Source organism: Camelus ferus, chromosome 26 (assembly GCF_009834535.1).
Source record: "Camelus ferus isolate YT-003-E chromosome 26, BCGSAC_Cfer_1.0, whole genome shotgun sequence".
In the NCBI taxonomy this organism is placed as follows: domain Eukaryota; kingdom Metazoa; phylum Chordata; class Mammalia; order Artiodactyla; family Camelidae; genus Camelus; species Camelus ferus.
The window spans coordinates 24,798,544-24,810,543 of NC_045721.1; the positions used below are offsets into that span (position 1 = coordinate 24,798,544).

The 12,000-nt window shown below is 40.0% G+C and overlaps 1 protein-coding gene across 1 annotated transcript in view; it reads left to right on the plus strand.

Annotated features, from left to right (window-relative positions):
• Positions 1 to 12,000, plus strand: part of CSMD1 (CUB and Sushi multiple domains 1) — a 1,664,412-nt gene that overhangs the window by 194,948 nt on the left and 1,457,464 nt on the right. Inside the window, 1 exon segment of the mRNA XM_032468715.1 lies at positions 1,379 to 1,503. The gene's annotated coding sequence lies outside the window, so the exon portion shown is untranslated.

The following is a 12,000-nucleotide window of genomic DNA, read 5'->3' on the forward strand; positions in this document are numbered from 1 at the left end:
GTGGCACCGTGTGCTCACTGCACATGATGTCGCTGTTGAGTACAGGGTCACGGGAATCTCTCTCTGTCATTTCTCACAACTGCATGTGAGTCTACAGTTAGCTCACATAGAAGGTTTAATTACCTCGCTTTAGCAGAGAAACTTTTAACATGTAGTAACATGATGGATTTTTTTTAATGTGCTCATATTTCAGCATCACTCATGTTTAGAGTCAATGCTTGATGAAAATGAGTAGCCAAACACTTAGAGTTTTACACTGTGTTTATTATATCTTTAGTTTTAAATTAGACAGAAGTTAAGTTTTCATTTTAAAATTACATTTCTGAAGCACTGTTATGTATGCTTTTCACTTGTTATTCACAATTTAAATTTCAGAATTCTTAAATAAAACCTAGGGAATGTCTTATTTAATTTCACACTTAATATTTGATTGATACTGAAAAAAATGAACATATATGTACTTATTCTTTAAATCCCAATGACAAGTATTTTTTGAAATGCATTTAAAGATAATAAAATGGGGGGAAATTGTCACGTTGATCTCCCTTTTCCAGATAAGAAGCTTCTTTACCAATAGAAAAATACCAGTATAAAAAACATTAGTTTCTTATTCTCCTAATATTATAATGGAATGTTTGCTTCATTAATTGTATAATTTCATAAAATGGAATCCTAAGAGCTCAGCACCTGTTGATGTGATGTTGCATCATCTGCATTCACTGGACAATAGATTTATAATTTCATACTCATTTGCACACAAAAATGTTATATTCTCTCCCGAGCAATTCTAGCAATAAATACATTTTGTCACTTCAACATGGTCACATTTCTTTGTCATTATCAGTTCAAATTCAAATAATGGTAGAGCAAATTACTTTGCAAATCATAAAAGTTTATGCTCCTGAACATCTTTAGCAGTCTTTCTCTGAAATAAACTACTTATGAATATTGTGATTGAACTTGGATTGATATTTGGTATTATTTATTCAAGGAATTAATTGGCCCGCATATAGCTTCTTCATTTTCTTTTGCTAAGATTGTTTCTGGTTTGTCTCTCTTGCTTCCGTCAGTTTTTTCCTGAAATAAGGGCAGGGAAAAACATTTTTGCCCATTTTAGGGAAACCACCCACATACAATGGTATTTACATTGAGACGTCTCCCTAAACAAACAAACAAACACAAACAAACAAACAATAGAAACAGCAAGTCCTTGGTTTAAGAAAAAAAAATATTTAGTAAAGATTGAGAGTGATCAAATAAGTAAGATTTGTCTTAAGAGAGTTTTATTGCTAAACAAACCAAAATCTTAGTCTCAAGAAATGTTTGTGACCATTCAGGGTGTAAGGCCAGCCTGAGCCTTCTGACGTTCCACTGGCAGGTGGCGGACTGGAACACCACACGGGCCCCAGGACAGCGTGATCTTCACTGTCCACTGAAGACGTGGCCAAGGAGGAAAATGGAAAAGTAGGAACTGTGCCGAGAGCAGACCCTCGTCCTCTGAAGGTAGGAGTCGGGCGTGGCCAGAGAACGTTCTTTAGCTCTTCAGCGTCTCCTCTGTCATTCAGAACTGCTGTGGACTGCTGATACTTGTCTGACACCTCTCCCCTTTCCGAGAGGGAGGATTTACTGTGGTCATATTGTTTCTGTTCTGTTTGGATGGGTTGTGTGAGTGCAAGGGAGATTTCTGTTCATTTTGGCTCACAGTCTCTCTGTCAAGAGCAGCAGCGATGGAATAGCATATGAGAACAACGCACGTGGTCCAGAGATCCAGACATGACCTCGATACGTTGGCATGATAGGATTTATGGTAACGCTGGGGAGCAGGATGAGTGTATCTTCCACGAAGGAAGTGTTCTGAGCCATACATTGTGTTCAGAAGGCCACACGCTGCTTTTTATGACCATTGCTCACAAAAGACTCATTTCTCTTTCCTCTGGTTGTATGACAGAATCAGACCTCTCAACCTGTGAAATTAAGTGAGACCATGTGGTATGTCAGCCAATGAAATATGAACAGCGGTGAATGAGTCTTTTCTGGGCAGAAACTTTAAAATTCACCTTGCTAAGTGGATGCATTGAATGAGATAGATCCCCTGTCACCGGGTCCCTGTGTCACCATGTCACCTCAGTGTCGCCATAAGCCCTGATGGCAGTGATGAAGGGAATGTTCCATCACCCTACATTAGCCATGCGCACCGAGTGAAGGCCAGGAAGACCTCACCTGTCGTGATGAATGAACCCATATAAATTACGTATAAATTACATATAAATTACACGCAAAGAAGACATAATGCAACCAGTATAGTCACAGATGGAAGTACAGTTAGTTACGTCACATGCTAGAGACGCAGAGAGATTTTTTACTTTACGGAATTGATTCCTGTGATTGTGGGGGCTTGCAAGTCGAAATCCTGGAGGGCAAGCCAGAAATCCTGGAAACAGAGGGAAGGCTGGATGTGCAGGCTTTCTTTTCCCTCTGGAGGCGTTTAGTCTTTTTCTCTGAAGGCTCCCCCACCTTTTAGAGGATAATCTGTACTTCCGAAGTGAACTGATTTAAATGTTAATCACATCTAATGAAATACCTTCGTAGCAGCATCTCAGCTGGTGTCTGACCAAACGGTCAAGCCCAGTGGACACATAAATGAAGCATCACAGGGACAGAGTGAGTCTCATCTCTTTAAGAGTCGTGTATTTTTCCCCCTTTCCTGTGTTTTAACAAATACATGAGGCAGAGAGGTGGTCAGTTCCGGGAGGCACCATGTTTCTGTATAGAGCAACACGTTTTATAGATGTACTCTCTCCCCACCAAAATGTGGGAGGTTATAAATGAGAAGCTAGGAAAGTCCCCAGGCACAAACTGTGATTTAGTGTCTAGAGTCATTTTACGCGATTGCATGTTCTTCCTTTGTTAAGACTGAACACCACCAAGCTGACTGTCCACACGAAGTGTAGTCTTTTCATGATTGTGTGTCTTTTAGAAGATGGCCTTGGACTTATGGCTCCTTTTAGATAACAGAACTTCACAGATAATCTTCTTGAGATCCAAGCAGTATTTATGAAGGAAGAAAAACCAAACAGTACACAGACAGACAAAAATAACCTTGCTGTTTGTAAACGTATGTTCTCTTCTGGTCTAAAAAAGAGCAGAAGACATGGACTTTTTCTCGCTGTCCTTTTTGTTTAATGAAGGGTCCTTTTCACTGGAATTTACTATAAATGTGAGATTCACTGTCTGTAGCATTGTGGGAAATATTCATAAACCATCTGAGGTGTTACCAGATAGTATTTCAATTTATAATTTTCTTAGTTTGAATCCAGGTAGAATTTGGGGTTGTAATTTTTCTTAGTTTGAAATACAGATTTTTTTTTAATTTTAAAAATAATTTCCAGAAAAGCTTATCCTATTGGTAAAAAGAAACAAATATAACTATAATCAGCTTAACCATCAGTAAATGCATATAGCATTTTAAACCCAAGTGATAGACGCATGTAATGGCATATGTATGTGTGCAAGTAGATAATATGTGCATGTATAAATTTACATGTATGTATGTATGTGCAATATTCTGTTCTGGGTTGTGGCTATTTCTTAGCCTAGGCATGTTGGTTTTAAGATAACAGCTCAAACTATATACCTGTAATTTTTATTTTATACTTCAATACTACAAAATCTAATTGACAAGACTAATTATTGTGAAAACAGCAGTGTCTCACCGCATCACTTCTCATCGAGTTCCAGCTCTCTTTAGTCACAGTCTCATTTCCTTGTTGCACGTGGACAACCCCGTCCTGAATGCTTGCATCCTCACTAAGTGTCTTTTCTCTTGTCTCTCTACGTCCGTCGCTCACTCTGTGCGGGGAGGGTTATTTCCCTCCACTGGTCCTTTTCTGCCTTTGCTCTTTGCAGCATTGGGTTTTCTCATGTGCCTGCACGTCGCTGGTTGCTCCGCTGGGCATCCCTGAGACTGAGGGCTGCGGCGGGTTTCCGGGCACCGGCGTAGGCTCCCATGGTCTCTGTGGACAGTGCGGTCACGTGTGCACCTTAGCGTCTGCGTTGGAACGTCTGCTGCTGGAGCACGGTACCAGGGGACAGGCTCCAGCAGAAGTGGGGACGGAGTGAGAAAAGGGCAGCGTGAACTTCTCAGGCCCTTGGAGTGAGAGAGCCTGGCTTCATGCTGAAGCTGTCATTTACTTAGGGTGGAAGCTGGGCTGTCTTACCCTCTCTGCGTGTCTGTTTCTAAACCAGGGTGAGGTAAATACATGCCAACTGTCTTAATCCATCTGGGCTGCTGTCACTGAATACCAGAGATTGACTGGCCTATAAACAACAGAAATTACTGCTCACAGTTGTGGGGACCGGGACGTTCAGGATGCCCATGCCAGCACTTCTGTGTCTGATGGGAACCCACTTCCTGGGTCATAAACATGGCCTTCTTGCTCTGTCCTCCCATGACCTCGGGGGCAAGGAAGCTCCCCGAGGTCCCGTTCATAAGGGCACTAATCTTGTTCACGATGGGCCTGCCCTCCTGACCTAATCCCCTACCAAAGGCTTCACCTCTTCATAGCATCACATTAAGGATGACGTTTTAACGTATCTATTTTGGGGGGACACAGTTAGTCTGTGACACTAGCATCTTTGCCCATCCATGTTTGCCAGGTTTTGTGCTGACTTTTGGTCCTTAGTTCTTATGTATTTATTATTGTAAGCATAGTAGGTATTACCAGCACTATTATATAGATTGGGAAACTTGTAATTAGAGAGACTGAACAAAAAGTCTCCCCAAGACACGAAGAGGAGGAGTCAGAATTCCAGTTTGGATCCACATGAGCCAGGAGTCTGTCATCAGCCACTGACCGAGGCTGCCCCGTCCCTGAGGCTCTGGTGCAGTGCTGTCGGCCCCCGCGTTTCTAGGACCCAGGAGTGTAGCTCTGCTGAGGAGCTCAAACTTGCCCTGGCCTCGGTCCCTGTGCATTTGTCCCAGACTCTGCCGTTGCCCACCCCCACCCCTCGTTTATCATCTTGGTGCTTCTGTGTCAATAACGGGGTTCCATTCTTTCTGACTTTTTAACTTGGCTTTCCTCCTGGCTCTGCCATCATGTGTGTTCCTTGATGTTGTGAGTTTATGGATATATCACAGGGAGGTAGCACTTGGGGGCTGACCCTGTCTTTAAAGTATTGATTTTATAATTTATTCCATGAAAATTCCTCACCTGGTCTGTGAGGGTTTCCTTGGTGTGATTTGGATATGAGGAATTTTGTAGGAGAGTGAAATTGGTGTGACGTATTAAATTCTGTACCTTTCACAGTCATTAGTTTTTTAGATAAAAAAAACCTGACACATACAAAGATTTGAAAAGGAAAGTTATAGATAACAGGTTTTAGTAATATCTCTGAAAGTTTCGCAATGAAAGAATCCTGGAGGCCCATTATGTATACATTTTTATAGGTAGAGGAACTTTTGAATATGGAGTGATAGACGGTAATGTACCAGATTAGCCAGTATGACATGCTTACGTTTTCCGCTGGGTGAAAATGTGCCCAAGACACGTTCTGGGTTGCATTCAATGGTTGTGGGCACATGTGGATTATCTTTCTCTGAGGCTTAAAGGTGAAGGAGGCCCCATATGTGGTGTGTGAATGAGCAGGAAGAGAGACTGATTATTCAAAGAGCGTAATATGGACAGATGATCCAAGAAATTGGAAAAACATTTAAGTTCCTTTTAAATAAAGGAAATAATGTTCAGTAATATATTTTGTAATAAATAGAAAGGAGCCAAAAGCTCATGTAGTAGTATGACAGAAAAATCACAGCGAAAGACTTATGAGTCCCATTGAGTGACTGATTGATCATTCATCTTTCGTTCCTTGTATTATATTTCTTTTATTTTCATGTTGTTTCCTTTGTTCTACCTTACCGTTGCTGTAAAAGATGCCAGGAACAGGTAAATGGCAGCTAGCCATGGCCGTCGTGTGTCTGAGACCTCGTCCTCTTCTACGCACAGTCCTTCGTGACCGTGACCAGTGGAATCTAGATCATATCTGGTGTTCGTGATGGAAGGGGGTCTGGTCAGCGGCAGTTATGGCATTTTGAGTTGCCACTCTGGAAAGTGAATGGATTTGTACTCAGAGAACTTAGCCACAGTAGCCACACATCCTCCAGAAGTACAATCGGCTGACCGCATCTTCACTCCCACCCGTGTTCCGGTGGAAGGAGGCGGGACGGTGGGCCAGGGAGGGAGAGGCGGCCTGCACACGCTCTTGGGTCAGCAAAATACGTCTGAGCGAATCAGCCACCAGTAAGATTACACAAGTTAACAACAGGAGCCGTTCCAGAATATGTATTTCCAGAAGAGTAAGTTAGTCTTTGACCAAGAATACGAAGTTATGAACCAAAAAGGGAATATTTGTTTATAATAAAGTGTATTATAATGATAATAAGCTATTAATAGAATAATAAGGGAATGTCAGAGACAACTTCAAGATGATAGTTACAAGAGCACAGATGGAAGTGGGAGAGTTCCCCTAAGGACACAGACCATCAAGGCTCACACACGAACACACAGATAACCTGAATAGCTCTACAGCTATTAGAGAAACAGAATTTATTGCTAAAAGACTTTCCCTGAAATCTCTCCAAATCCAGGTGTTTTCACTGGTTAATTGTATAAAATATTTAAGAGAGAAATAATATCAATGCTATACAAAATCTTCCAGAAAACTGAAAAGAAGGGAAAATTCACAGTTCTCTGATGCCAGCGTTAGTCTGAAATGAAAACCAGACAAAGACTGTTACAAGTAAAGTAAAGAACAACATGCCTCATATTCAATGCAAAAAGTTGCTCTATTCAATGCAAAAAGTTTTAACAAATTTCCAGCAAATCTAAGACAACATAAAAAAATAGTGTATAATGAGAAGAGGGAGCTTATCCTAGGAATGCACGGTGGTTTTAATGTTTGAAAATTAATCAGTGTAATGCAACATATTAATAAACTAAAAATGAAGAACTGTGATCACATCTATATATGCAGGGAAAGCACTTGAAGAAATTCAATATCCGTCCCTGATAAAGTTTTTTCAGCAAAGCAGGAATAAAGGGGGGATTTCTAAAACTGATAAAGGGCATAAATGAAAATAACATCATTATTAGCAAAAGACAGAATTTTCTGTTAATATCAGGTTTTCCCTTAATATCAGGAACAAGACAAGAATGTCCCCTCTCACCACATTAAGTCAACATCATGTTAGAGGTTCTAGCTGGTGCAATAATGCATGATAAAGAAATAGAATAAAAAAGAAGAGGTAAAAACAGTTCACAGGCTAGTCTATGTGGAAAATGTTGTGAATTCTGTAGAAAAAGCTACTTGAATAAATAAGCAAAGTAAAAAGATTTTCAGGATACAATATCAATATACAGCATTCAGCTGGGTTCCTGTGTGCTAGCAGTGAACAAATGGCACTTTAAATTAAACTCATGATATACGGTAGTATTAAAATATGAAACACTTTGGGATAAATCATGTAAAATTTATGCAAAACTCTATAATGAAAACTATAAGACATTATTGAAAATAATTAGGAAGGACATATGGAGAAATATGTTATTTTTTATGGATTGAATTAGTTAGAATGTCACTTTTCCCCAAATTGATTTATAGAAAGACATAATGTGATTCCAAACAAGACTGCAGTAGAACTTTCTTGGTAGCAATTGACACATAAGTTTTAAATCTTCTTTGGAAATTCAGATAAATAGCCAAACAAATTTGAGGAAAGAGAACAAAATTGGAGAGCTTACACTACCTGAATTAGGACTGATTATAAGGCTGTAATAATCAAGACAGTGATGATGTTAGCATGAAGATAAACAAGTACATTGCTAGAACAAAGCAGTGATTCCAGGTTAACACCTACATGTGTATGGTCAATTGATTTTTTTTTATAAAACTGCCATAGTAATTCAGTGAGAAAGAACATAGTTTTTCTAAGAATCAAATGCAAAACAAATAAGCAAAGAAACTTTAAATCTTGTGCATATTCAAATATTAATTCCAAATATAACATAACTAATCTATAAAACCTCTAGAAGAAAATTAGAGAAAAAACCTTTATGACTATGGGTTAGACAAAGATTTTATAGGTACAGTACCAAAAGAATTATCTATAAAAGAACAAATTGATAAATTGGAGTTTATCAAAAACTTTTATTCTCAATAAGATGCTGCTTAGAAATGAAAAGACAAGCCAAGGACTGGGAGAAAATATTGCAAATCAGACAGCTGATAAAGGACTTTGTCTCCAGAATATGTAAATAATGATCTAAGGTCAAAAATAAGAGAACAGCCCTGTATATAAATGGGCACAACATTGGAATGGATGCTTCACCAAAGAGGATGTACAGAGAGCAATTTAGTACTTGAAAGATACTCAACTTAGTCGTTTTTCGTTCGTTTTTTTATTTTCAATTTTTTTATTTCTATTTTTTATTGAAGTGAAGTTGATTTGCAATGTTAGTTTCAGGTGTACAGCAAAGCGATTAAGTTATTCATGCACATGCATATCTGTATTTATATTTTCAGTTATTTTAGGCTAATACAAATGAAACCACGAGAAACCACTGCCCACCTATTAGAAAGACTAAAGAAGAAAGAAAAAAGACTGTGCAAACCAAGTTTTGGTAAGAATGTGTAGGAGCTAGGACTCTCACACAGCGCTCATGGGAATATAAAATGATACAGTGGTTGTGGAAAACAGATCAGCAATTTCTTAAAAGCTAAAAACCTACCACATACACATTCATTCCACTCCTAGGCATTTGCCCAAGAGATACAAAAGCACATGCCCGTGCAAAGGCATAGACAGGGATGTGCGTGCCGCCTTTATTTGAATACCAAGTGCTGGAAATAATCTCAGTGTTCATCAAGGGATGACTGTATGAGCAAATCATGGTCTATTCACAAGGTGGAACACCTACCAAACATTGAAAAAAAAAAAATCAACCATTGCTACAACAGCACAGACAAAAGAAGCCACAGGAAAATGAGCAAATATAATATTTACATAAAATTCTAGGAAATGAAAACTAATCAATAATGACAGAAGCATTCCATGGTTGCTTGGGGAAGGGGGTCACAGGTAAGCAGGGATGGGGTCAGGGTCTATAAAGGAAGGTTTATAAGAAAGTTTTTGAAATATGGATACATTCACGCTTTGTTTATGGTGTTGGTTTCGTGGGTCTATACACAGATCAAAATGTACCATTTGTTTTATAGCTATCACACCTCAGTAAAGCAGTTAAAAAAGAAATTTGAAAAGAATCATAAATTTAAAGAATTAGTATTTCCATAAATACCACACACTCACAAACACTCATAGATACACTTCCTGATATACATTAATACTTTTTAAAAATATGTTTTACAGTTTCTTTGACATTTTCTTATGGTACTGATGCTGTGATATTTTCTGTAGAGAAAACAGAGAGAGAATTTAGTCTCCCCTGTCACTGGTCAGAATTTATTAGGGATGCCTGGATGCCTAAGAATGCAACTTCACGCTTAGCCCCCTTAACGTCAACGACAGTGTTCTCAAAACGACTCAGTGCTGATAAATTTGTCATATAACCTCCATCAAAAATGGGAGTGGTCACATTGCATCGTTTAGCTACGATGCTCCTGCACGACAAAACTATGCCCGACGCAGCGGCTTAGGCAAGAATGACTCCTTCTCGTGGATCTGTGGATTGACGCGGGCTTCCCTGGTCCAGCTGGCTCAACCCGGCTCCTCACTGGTGTTCCGTGGGTCAGCTGGGTGGCTCTCCTCTTTTTCCTGTTCTTCTAGAACTGGGAACCAGCCAGGGCAGCTTTTGCTCATGGGAATTGCAGACAAAAGGCAGGAAAGCAGATCTACGTGTGGTCCCCGAAGGCCCGGGGCGCAACTGGCACAGGGACGTTTCCAGCTCATTACTTTGGGCAAAGTCAGTCGTACGGGAGAGCAAAGAGTTGACAGTGGGATGAGTCTTTTTTTTTTTTTTAACACATTAAAAACTATTCAGTTCTATTAATTAACATATAAAAGTTCACACATAGTCTAAATAAAGCCTTTCAAAATGCACTGTATGATCCTAGATCAAAATACAGATCACAGGCATTCAGAAGCATTCTTGTTCTTCTGATATAAGGATCTGAGAATTGTGACGTTTATGGTTTACAAAACAAGCTAATCAGTTAGTCGACATGAATGGACATTAATTTTCTGACCTTTTGCTGAAGAGTTACGTATGCTTTTCTTGAATATCCAGGAAGACGTCTTTATTTCAACCATGTTAACTGATACCATGACATCTCTCTATTATTATTTGGAAGATACATTAGGATTCTAATGAACTGCAGCTTTTTTATCCTTAAAAAGCAGTTGGCACACTATTTAAAATTTAGAATGATCCTCTGTATGCTTTAGTATGAAAAGGATTTCCTGAACATTTATCTAATGTCACCTCTATGAAAGTTTTAAACCAGCGACAAACGTCACCTCCATCTAGACTTTCGTTGTACGTTTTACATTTTGGGATCCTTAGTCTTCCATGGAGAAGTAGATATAAGTGATTCGTTCCTAACATAGAAGGGATCCTCTGTCCTTAAGGCAGCAAGAATCGAGAGCATGAGGAAGAAAGGCACAGCGTGTCGTCATTTGAGAGCTGAGTTACATTATCTTATACATACACGTACGTGTAATATACTGAGAGTGCAACAAACGTGTGGCTGGACAGAGACGTGAAGAAGTAAGGCTGGTTGTCCGGCCCACCACCCGCATGAGTAACCTGTGTCCTGGGTTTCTAAGCGTACTCCTTCTGGGAGGCACCTCTGTTCTGACGAGAACTGGGTCGGCTGTCTGTGTCTCTTACACATCAGGCGATTAGAACCTGCTGCACACACATGTTTCACACTTTGCTTCTTCCCTACTACCCACATATGGACCATGCCAGAGGACGTCCACACGGTGACTCAGCTCCTGGCCCTGAAGGCATGTCACAGGGCTGTCTAGGTTGGCACCACAGGCTGAAGTAGTGTTCCTGGAAGCCGTTTACATCCTGGAAGAGTTGTGCACAGAAGTAGCTGCAAACCACACAATCGGATTAAATGTGTTCTCGGCTCAATCTTTTACCAGATCCTGAGAGTATCCGTAGCCACTGCCGTGTTACCCAATAAAAGCAGAATGTTGGCAAAAAAAGGACTAATGGGAGAGGAAGTAGAAAGGCTTGTTAATCAGTTGTGATTTTACAGATTTGATAAAAATATATGATGGTGCATCTGATGGGGCAAAAAATGTGGTGCCTTCACCCCAGGCCTTTGGAAACGGCTGAGCAAGTGAGGGCCTCTCACTCGTGCTCGTTAGTTTCCCGGCAAGTGACTCCGCGCTAAGCCCTGCTTTGCCTGTGCAAGCTAATCACACGTGGCGCTCACTCAGTGCTTCAATGAGAAGTCTGTGTAAACTGTTCCATAGTAGCTCTTCCTCTAAAAATACAGACGTAGCCTCCGCTGAACAAACTGAGCAGAGTCGCTTTAATTCTGTCGCTTACTCGTAACCATGCAAACACCGGGTCGAGACGCCAACGGTGTGTAAGTTGGGGATGTTGTCCACGGAGAGTTCCCAATCTTGCACAGTAAAGAAGGATGGTCCACCTCAGTTAGAAGACGCATCCACCTGTGTACATTAAAGATATGCAGCTTTTTTTCTATGTAAAAAAGGAAGACAAGGTTACAAGGGGTATAACAACGTGTTGGTAAAAATTAGAAAAAAACAGGAAAGGAATTGTGACTGATACTTGCTGGGCAGTGTGATAAGGACTCAACATCCCTTATGTTACTTACACCCTCACAGCGGTCTTCTGAGCTAAAAACCTATGTTCTGTCACCCTTAAAATTACCTCCCCTCTTGGGAAGATCTTAGCTCATTTTATGCGATAAGTTAGAAACCTTAGTACAATAAGAATCAGTTACAAG